Raw genomic sequence first — 9,422 nt, forward strand, 5'->3', positions numbered from 1 at the left:
CCTTCCCTGACAGATATACTGTGGATTGCACTTTTGATAGCAGTGGCAGTTTTCATTGCCATTGTAATTATCATTTGTTTTGTGGTTTTGATGCTGAAATTTACCTGCCTGCCTTTGGCCCGATCGCAACTTCCCAAATCCTTGGTATGTAAATCACATTGTACTCTAGCTGCCTATATTTAGTTGAACTTTGGAGAATTCAGCTCTCAGTCAGTGAGTTTATCCAGTGAGTTAATTGAGCCTTGAAAATGAGGAGGGTCCCAGGTTCGATCCCCGGTCTGTGCTGAATTAGCTGAGACAGCGGTACCTCAATCGACTCTGTTGGCTATTGAGCAGCCTCTGATGCAAATGTGTTCTTGGATTGGCTTGCTGCCACTCACTGTTGAGGCTCACGTGTGAATCATGGCATCTGGGACCAGCTACCAGAGGTTCTGTGCCTGCGGAGCGGATGGAACTATACCAGCACTAGAGGTGAATACCTTCAGGAGAAGAGAATTCGTGCAAAAAAAGAAAAGTTTGATGAACAATAAGATTAATGAAAAATGCATTTGAATGACAGATTTTGACTATGTAAGATAAAAGTAACAAAGATGACACAAAACTTGGAAGTATAGTGAACAGTGAGGAGGATAGTGATCGACTTCAAGAGGACATAGACAGGCTGGTGGAATGGGCGGACACGTGGCAGATTAAATTTTACGCAGAAAGTGTGAAGTGATACATTTTGGTAGAAAGAATGAGGAGAAGAAATATAAACTAAAGGGTAGAATTCTAAAGGGGGGTGCATGAACAGAGAGACTTGGGGGGATGTGTGCACAAATTTTTGAAGGTGGCACAGCAGGCTGAGAAAGCGGTTAAAAAAGCTTACTGGATCCTTAGCTTAATGTTTAGAGTTATAGATTACAAAAGTGTGGAAATTATGATGAACCTGAGGTTCAGTCTCAGTTGGACTATTGTGCCCAATTCTCCACACCTCACTTTAGGAAGGATGTGAAGGCCTTAGACAGAGTGCAGAAAAGATTTACGGGAATGATTCCAGGGGTAAGGGACATTGTTACGTGGATAGACTGGAGAAGCTGGGGTTGTTCTCCTTAGAGCAGAGAAGACTGAGAGGAGATTTGATAGAGGTGTTCAAAATCACAAGGGGTCTGGACAGAACAGATAGAAACTGTTTCCATTGGCAGAAGGGTCGAGAACCAGAGGACACAGATTTAAGGTGATTGGCAAAAAAAAACAAAGGTGATGTAAGAAAAAACCTTTTTACCCAGCGAGTGGTTAGGATCTGGAATGCACGGCCTGAAAGGGGGGGGGGGGGTGCGGGGTGGAGGTTGATTCAATCACAGCTTTCAAAAGGGAGTTGGATACTGTAACAGCTACAGTCAATTAAAAAAAATTAGTCCTCATGAGAGAAGGAACAGAGAATAAAAGCTTCTGAGTTGTGCTTCTGTAATGATTGGAAAAAGCGAGCTGTTGTCGACAGGCTCTGCTGCAATCCGGCAGCACAGACTTGAAATACTGGGCTTCATTGCTTTAATAAATGGAAATAACTTATCATATTAGAGTAGCAGATGTGTGGAATCGATTTCCGTTAAAGCAGTAAAAGCTATAGGGGTGGAAATTCAGTTGGAGGATAATTAGGGCACTAATGGCAGCAGAGCGATAAACTTTGCACCAGGAAATGGTTTGCGTCTGCAGTCACAAAATTCACCAGCTGGGCTGTGAGTGTGGGGCAGAGCGCTAAAGCAGGCGTTCCACACCTCTCTTAGGCTTGGTGAGCAACTGAAAATCCCGAGCCGGCCGGCCTTGGAGTGTCCTACGAGAGACTTACCTACCGTATATACTCGCGTATCATGCGACTTTTGAAGACCTAAATTGTAACCTAAATTTGGGGGGGTCGCATGATACGCGAGATACAAAATTTGCGAGTGTGAAGTGCTGGCCAAGATTAGGCTGTTAGGCTGTTAAGCAGACCGTATCCACGCTGAATCTCGGCAGGTATCTCCTGGGCTGGATTGCAGCCTCTGTTGTCGCTTGTACTGTATCGGGGGGGATGAGAGAGAGTTGCGGAGGTCGGGGGGGGAAGAGAGAGTCACGGAGGTCGGGGGGGGGGCGGGGAGGAAAGAGACCGGACCGGATCCGACCTGACACCCGCTCTCCCTACCCCGGCGACCCGACCTCCGCTCCCCCAACTCCCCCCCCACCCGGCAACCCGACCTCCGCTTCCCCCCGGTGACCCAACCCGACCTCCTCTTCACCCCCCCCCACCCCCCCGGCGACCCGACCTCCGCCACCCACAACTCCCTCTGAAGTTTGCTGCATTATTAGAGGCTCCATCTATCTCAGCCCATGCTTCTTTTACCCGCAAACACAGTAGAGGCTGTGGCTGAACGACGCTAGTCAAGCCAGCTGGAACGATTGCTGTATCGGTGTTCGATTCGCGAACAGCTTTCACAGCAGAATCCACTCGATGTTTCATGTTAAGGTCTGTATTCGATCTCAAAAAAGTGACTCGCATGATACATGAGATATATGGTAAAATCATGTTTTGGGGACGAAAATTTAGGGGTCGCATGATACGCGAGATCGCAGGATACGCGAGTATATACGGTATATAAAAAACAAATCGTCAAAAAACCCACAAAAACCATTCCCAATACCTTACTTGCCCCAAATAAACATAAATTGCAAAAAAACCCAACAAAAACAATCACACTTACCTCAGGTAGTCATTCCTTCCCTGACCACGGCCACAACAGCTCAGACCGCCCAGTTTCCCAGGCGGTCCCACGAAGGGGCGCTACGGGTCCCACTGCAGCCAAATTTCAGAACGGTGTCACAACCGGGGGCATTGCACACCGGCTCGACTCTCCCGGGCAATACTGCCCTGCGTCTCCACAAAACCACACCAAATGTCCAGCTGGGGCGCTGGAAGTTGGCCACCCGCCCGGAAATCATTGCCATTACCGCCCCTCCAGGGTGTGAGCAGAGGCGGCAACAGATCGAATTTCCACCCCATAATGCTTCACTGCTCTCAAAATCAGATTACAAACCGGATTGAAGGTTATAAAAAATAAAACTGAAAATACTACACAGCAGATCAGTCGGCATCTGAAAGAGAAATACTTGTCAGTGTTTTGGACGGAATCAGAAGGAGAAACATCGACATAGGTGATCAAACACTGTAAGAAAGAAATGAAAGACTCCCCAAATTGTTTCACAAATAATGAGTTCAATTTTGATTGTTAGTGACTGTTGTGCAGACAAGCATGGCAGCCATTTTGGCCATTGCAAGATCCGACAAGCAGCAGTGAGATAGGTGACCAGTTAATGTGTTTTTGGACCCAGACTGAAATAGACAAAAGACATTGTTCAGAGAACATTTTTTGGACACTTGTTATTGTTCTACTGTGGCGACACCTGTGCCCTTGCACAACAAGCAAAACAGGCTACATGTGGATTTACTTTCAACACAAATTCCACAATAACTTGTCTCACGGCATTTTATAGAGGCACGAGGAAGATAGAAACCTAACCAAACAATGCTGTTAGGTGGGGCAAACCAGGATTTGAACCTGGTGACAATGAAGGAACAGTTTAGAACAGGAATATGTTTAATGAGAGAATTTCAGGTCGTAGGGACTTGGCAGCTGAAGGCAAAGCCCCCAATGGTAGGGTGCTGGGAGAGGGGATGCATAAGAGGCTTGAGTCAGAAGAGCGGAGACATGGGGGCGGGGGGGGGGGAGGTGGGCTGATGTGTGGGGAGTGCAGTGAGTGGTAGGACTGCAGACGAGGAAAATATTTTAAAATTTGAGGCGTTGGACAATCATCAACGTTTTGGACGAGCTGGAGTTGATGGAGGATAGGAGGCTGGCCATAGGAGCATTGCAGATATTGGCCCCCATATTTACTGTGGTGGGATTTCCAAATAAGGGAGGGGGTGAGCAGTTCTGGTCTGTGGAGTTTTAACTCCACAGTGTGTGCATTTTTTTTTAAACCGGCTCCCCACCCAGATGCCAGCCCGATTGACAGGCTTGGCTCCCTGCCGGGCGGGGAAGGCTACAGAGGAGGCCACAGACCAGAAGCTGCTCGGGGTAGAGATCGTGAAGGGATTGGGTACAGCGTGCTTTAGGTTTGATGGGTGATCAGGGGGACAGAGAAAGATCAGGGACAGAGATGGGGCCTTGGGGGCAGGGTTGGTTATCACGCGGGTGGGGGGGTCGGTGATCGCGGGAGGGGTTGGTGATCGAGAGGGGGTAGTGACCACGGGGGTCGGTGATCGCTCGGGGGGGTGGTCGGTGATCGCGGGGGTCGGTGATCGCGGGGGAGGTCGGTAATCACAGGTGTCGGTGATCGCGGGGGTCGGTGATCGCGGGGGTTGGTGATCGCGGGAGGGTCGGTGATCGAGAGGGGGTAGTGACCACGGGGGTCGGTGATCGCTCGGGGGTGGTCGGTGATCACGGGTGTCGGTGATCGCGGGGGAGGTCGGTGATCGCGGGGGAGGTCGGTGATCGTGGGGGTCGGTGATCGCGGGGGTCGGTGATCGCGGGGGAGGTCGGTGATCGCGGGGGTTGGTGATCGCGGGGAGGGTCGGTGATCGAGAGGGGGTAGTGACCACGGGGATCGGTGATCGCTCGGGGGTGGTCGGTGATCGCGGGGGTCGGTGATCGCGGGGGAGGTCGGTGATCGCGGGGGTTGGTGATCGCGGGGGAGGTCGGTGATCGTGGGGGTCGGTGATCGCGGGGGTCAGTGATCGCGGGCATCGGTGATCGCGGGGGTCGGTAATCGCGGGGGAGGTCGGTGATCACGGGGGTTGGTGATCGCGGGGGAGGTCGGTGATCGCGGGGGAGGTCGGTAATCACAGGTGTCGGTGATCGCGGGGGAGGTCGGTGATCGCGGGGGTTGGTGATCGCGGGAGGGTCGGTGATCGAGAGGGGGTAGTGACCACGGGGGTCGGTGATCGCTCGGGGGTGGTCGGTGATCACGGGTGTCGGTGATCGCGGGGGAGGTCGGTGATCGCGGGGGTTGGTGATCGCGGGGGAGGTCGGTGATCGTGGGGGTCGGTGATCGCGGGGGTCGGTGATCGCGGGGGAGGTCGGTGATCGCGGGGGTTGGTGATCACGGGGAGGGTCGGTGATCGAGAGGGGGTAGTGACCACGGGGATCGGTGATCGCTCGGGGGTGGTCGGTGATCGCGGGGGTCGGTGATCGCGGGGGAGGTCGGTGATCGCGGGGGTTGGTGATCGCGGGGGAGGTCGGTGATCGTGGGGGTCGGTGATCGCGGGGGTCAGTGATCGCGGGCATCGGTGATCGCGGGGGTCGGTAATCGCGGGGGAGGTCGGTGATCGAGAGGGGGTAGTGACCGCGGGGGTCGGTGATCGCGCGGGGGGTGGTCGGTGATCACGAGTGTCGGTGATCGCGGGGGTCGGTGATCGCGCGGGGTCAGTGATCGCGAGGGAGATCGGTGATCGCGGGTGTCGGTGATCGCGGGGGAGGTCTGTAATCAGAGGTGTCGGTGATCGGGGAGGTCGGTGATCGTGGGGGTCGGTGATCGCGGGGGTCGGTGATCGCGGGGGAGGTCAGTGATCGCGGGGGTCGGTGATCGCGGGGGTCGGTGATCGCGGGGGAGGTCGGTGATCGCGGGGGTCGGTGATCGCAGGGGTCGGTGATCACGGGTGTCGGTGATCGGGGGTCGGTGATCGCGGGGGAGGTCGGTAATCACAGGTGTCGGTGATTGCGTGCGTCGGTGATCGGGGGGAGGTCGGTGATCGCGGGGGTCGGTGATCGCGGGGGTCAGTGGTCGCGGGGGAGGTCAGTGATCGCGGGGGTCGGTGATCGCAGGGGTCGGTGATCGGGGGTCGGTGATCGCGGGGGGGGCGGGGGGCGGTGATCGTGGGGTTTGGTACAATCACAGGGCCGTGTCGATCGGATGGATTGGGAAACAGGTTTGCTTGGCAGGCCGGGGAGATGCACTCCTGCTTCTCCTGGCCCACAAGCAGTGCTGGAAAAGCACTTGCCTCTTCCATGCAGCAGTTCTTGCCTCCCTTTAGCTGTCGGGTTTCCCGAGGCCCGGGAAACCCGGCCGGCCAATGGTAAAGCTGGCAGAGAGATCAAATCTGAGACAAGTAGCCTCATTAAAATATTTAAATGAGCGGCCTGCCTCCCGGAAGCGGACAGCTTGGAATCTGGTTTTGTTCGGGTTTGAGATTTTTAAAAACATTTTAACAACCCACCTGACACAAATCCACATGCTTTTGGCAGTTAAAATTACCCCCATGGAGTCTGGGAATGATAAAGGCATGGATGAGGAATTTAACGATGGATGGGCTGAGTAGGGATGAAAGCAAGCAATGTTACAGAGGGGGAAGAGAGTGATCTTCGTAATTGAGAGGATATGGGGTTTTAAGTGCAAGTCCAGGTTGAATAGAAACACCAAGGCTTTGAACAATATGATTTAGCTTCAGACACTGGCTGGGAAAGAGATGGGGGTCAGTGGTGAGGGAGCAGAATTTGTGATGGTGGCTCAACATGGTGGCTGTAGACTTCCCATTTGCCATGATCATATTGAATGGTGGTGCAGGCTCGAAGAGCCGAATGGCCTACTCCTGCACCTATTTTCTATGTTTCTATGTTTCCCAATGTTTACTTCATGGCAGTGAGGACTCATCCATGACTGGATTCAGAAAAGAAGCCCGACAGCACTGGCTGTGGAGAGGTCGAGAGAGGTGGTGGAAAGGTAGAGCTTGGTGTCATCAGTGCATGTCTGGAAATGATGTTGTCATTGGGCAGTACGTAGATGAAGAAAAGGAAGGGTCAGGAAGGTATCCTTGGTGAATTGCGGCGAATACAATGCGAGAGCGGGAAGAGAAACCAGTTCGAGAGATGGCTCTGGCTAAAATCAAATAGGTAAGAGTGGAACAAAGCACGGGCAGTCCCAGTGAGCTGGTCAAAGAAGGAGAAGCGAAGGAGGAGGATGGTGTGGCCAACAGTGTCAGAGATTTCGAGAGGTGGAGGAGGATAAGGAGGGATAATGCACCATGGCCACAGTCCCTAGCATCTGGTGTGTTGATGAAAATCAGAGCATTAACCCAGATGAACCTTTGTTCATATTGGAGAGTAGAGCCTATAACTAAACAGATATATTCCTTTTATAGTGAAAGTTCAGGCAAATAACCACTGAAGCTAAAGAAATGTTTTTCTTATCTGTACAGGTCATTATTTATGAAGATTTACATGTGAATCTGCATTGCCAAGAGCTAAATGAGAAACCAGAGGGTGACCACATCTCATTCATTACACAACTTAATTGCTCAGATGATTATCAGCAGAAATGTCAGAGCACAGATCTTGCCACCAAACCACTCACCTCACTTAATATGGATGAAAGCATTTTCTACCAAAGTAACGGTTTGAGTAGTGATGGCTATGAGAATAACAGCCTAATGAAAGAAACAGACTTTTACACCTATAGGGATGTCAGGGTCCTTCCGTCCTACCTACAGACATCCGCTGAAAACAGGGGCAGTTCAAGCTCTACACAGCAGAGCAACCCTGGAGAGCCAATATCCCATCAGTTACAGTACCAACAGTTTTCAAGTATAAAAGATACTGAAGAAACAAGAAGCAGCAACGTTACTGAAAGTGTGCTAACACTACAGACCGTGCATCCTGATTTCAGTACACGACAGGAAATTAAAACAGAGCCCCTGGAAATAGAGCATTGGAAATGTCCAGATATTCCTCTGAGTTCAGTAAAACTTTTCTTTAATGTCGACACCGAAAAGGACAATTCTGAAGTAGGTACATGTGGGGATGGAACATCTGAGCTGCGGAGCACTGGCGACTTGTCTTCCCAATTTACTTGTGACTTGACAGCAGCTACTGATCAAATATGCATTCAGGGATATCAAGCACAGTCTTTAAAACTACCTCAATTTTTGAATGACTATAAAGTTCAGAACCTGGGGAAAAAGCCTTCCTTTAATATCTCTGAGCTTGAATGTACGCAATTCTTGGAATATGAGGCACATTGAAATTTTGTAAATGAGGCGTGCTAGTTTGGGCTCATCCAGAAACCAAAAAGGGTTATTATATTTCTTCTTCAGGATTTCTTAACTGTTGAAATTGAAATAAATCGTCAACCAATTTTTCTAGTTACTGGTTAAAAAGCATTTTTGTTTTCTCAAGTGATATTCTGGATGTGTTCTCGGATTGGAGGCGGGTTCAGGTCGTGATTCTGATAGTTAACAGTTTAGCTACCTGCACGCCCTCAAGCCGCTCATTTTTCTTAGGTTACAATTCCTCACAAGATGTCAGCTATTTGACAACAAGATGTATCGCAGCCAAGCTTGACCCTGACTCGGAGATGGAACAAAGGCTGTTTGACTGACAATCAAGAATCATCCAATCGGATAACAAAGAATCCGTTTCCTTTCCAACTACGTGGGAAGGCGGTGATCTGTGACATTGGAGCTGTCAGGTGAACAATAGCAGGAATGTGGGGATGGAATGTTTGGACACAGGAGGTCATGTGATGAAACCCTCTGGCATGTGTCCAACCAGAGTTGGCAAGCCTAAGCAGAGTTGAATAGTTTGACTCATTGATCTGTTCCAAGCACTTTGAATAACCTGTTAGACAACTCCCCATCCATGCACAATAACAGTGATAGATCTATGCAATGTCCATTTGTGTAAAATTGGAAATTGTCAGAACACATTTTACCCATGATCCTTTATCGTCATCAGTGAGGGATGACTCCTTAAAAAACTGCATTCAATGTGATGTCAGTACGTCAAAATATGACAACAACAACAAATTGTATTTATATAGCGCCTTTAAAAATAGTAAAACATCCCAAGGCACTTCACAGAAGTGTTTTTGACATCTTGCCATGTAAGAAGTAATTATGGCAGAAGAGGTAGGATTTAAGGAGTGTCTTAAAAGAGCACAGGTGTGATGGGTGAGCGGGACTTGGTGTGAGTTAGGACACAGGCAGGCGAGTTTTGGACGACCGGATGTCATCAAGTAGACAAAATGAATGCAACCAGGTAACTTTGCTGAGAATTCGCTGGTTCGAATCAAATTATTTTTACATTAATATAAAGCAGAGCTATAAAAGATTGTTCCTTTTTTCAAAAAATGTTGTACTATTTCATAAAATGTGAAATAAAAGGAAACATATATGACAGAAGATTCTTGTGACAAGAATGATGCAGATAAAGCCATACCTGATCTCAGTATCATTCTGATTCCAGAATAAAACTCCAAAATGTTGAACCACATCCCACTCATTCTCACTGGGGTTGAAATTCCTTTCTGTGCTTTTTTATAAAGTCGTTAACTTTATAGTTAACATTTTTGTTTCATAGTGTACAGAGCAAACTCACCCAAATATTCTAACATCTTGTTAAAAATAGTACACCGAG

The 9,422-nt window shown here is 49.7% G+C and overlaps 1 pseudogene; it reads left to right on the plus strand.

The window, feature by feature from the left end:
• Positions 1 to 8,089, plus strand: part of LOC139265193 (interferon gamma receptor 1-like) — a 44,283-nt pseudogene extending 36,194 nt beyond the window's left edge.
• Positions 8,090 to 9,422: the final 1,333 nt, after the last annotated feature.

This window comes from Pristiophorus japonicus, chromosome 6, assembly GCF_044704955.1.
Source record: "Pristiophorus japonicus isolate sPriJap1 chromosome 6, sPriJap1.hap1, whole genome shotgun sequence".
NCBI lineage: Eukaryota > Metazoa > Chordata > Chondrichthyes > Pristiophoridae > Pristiophorus > Pristiophorus japonicus.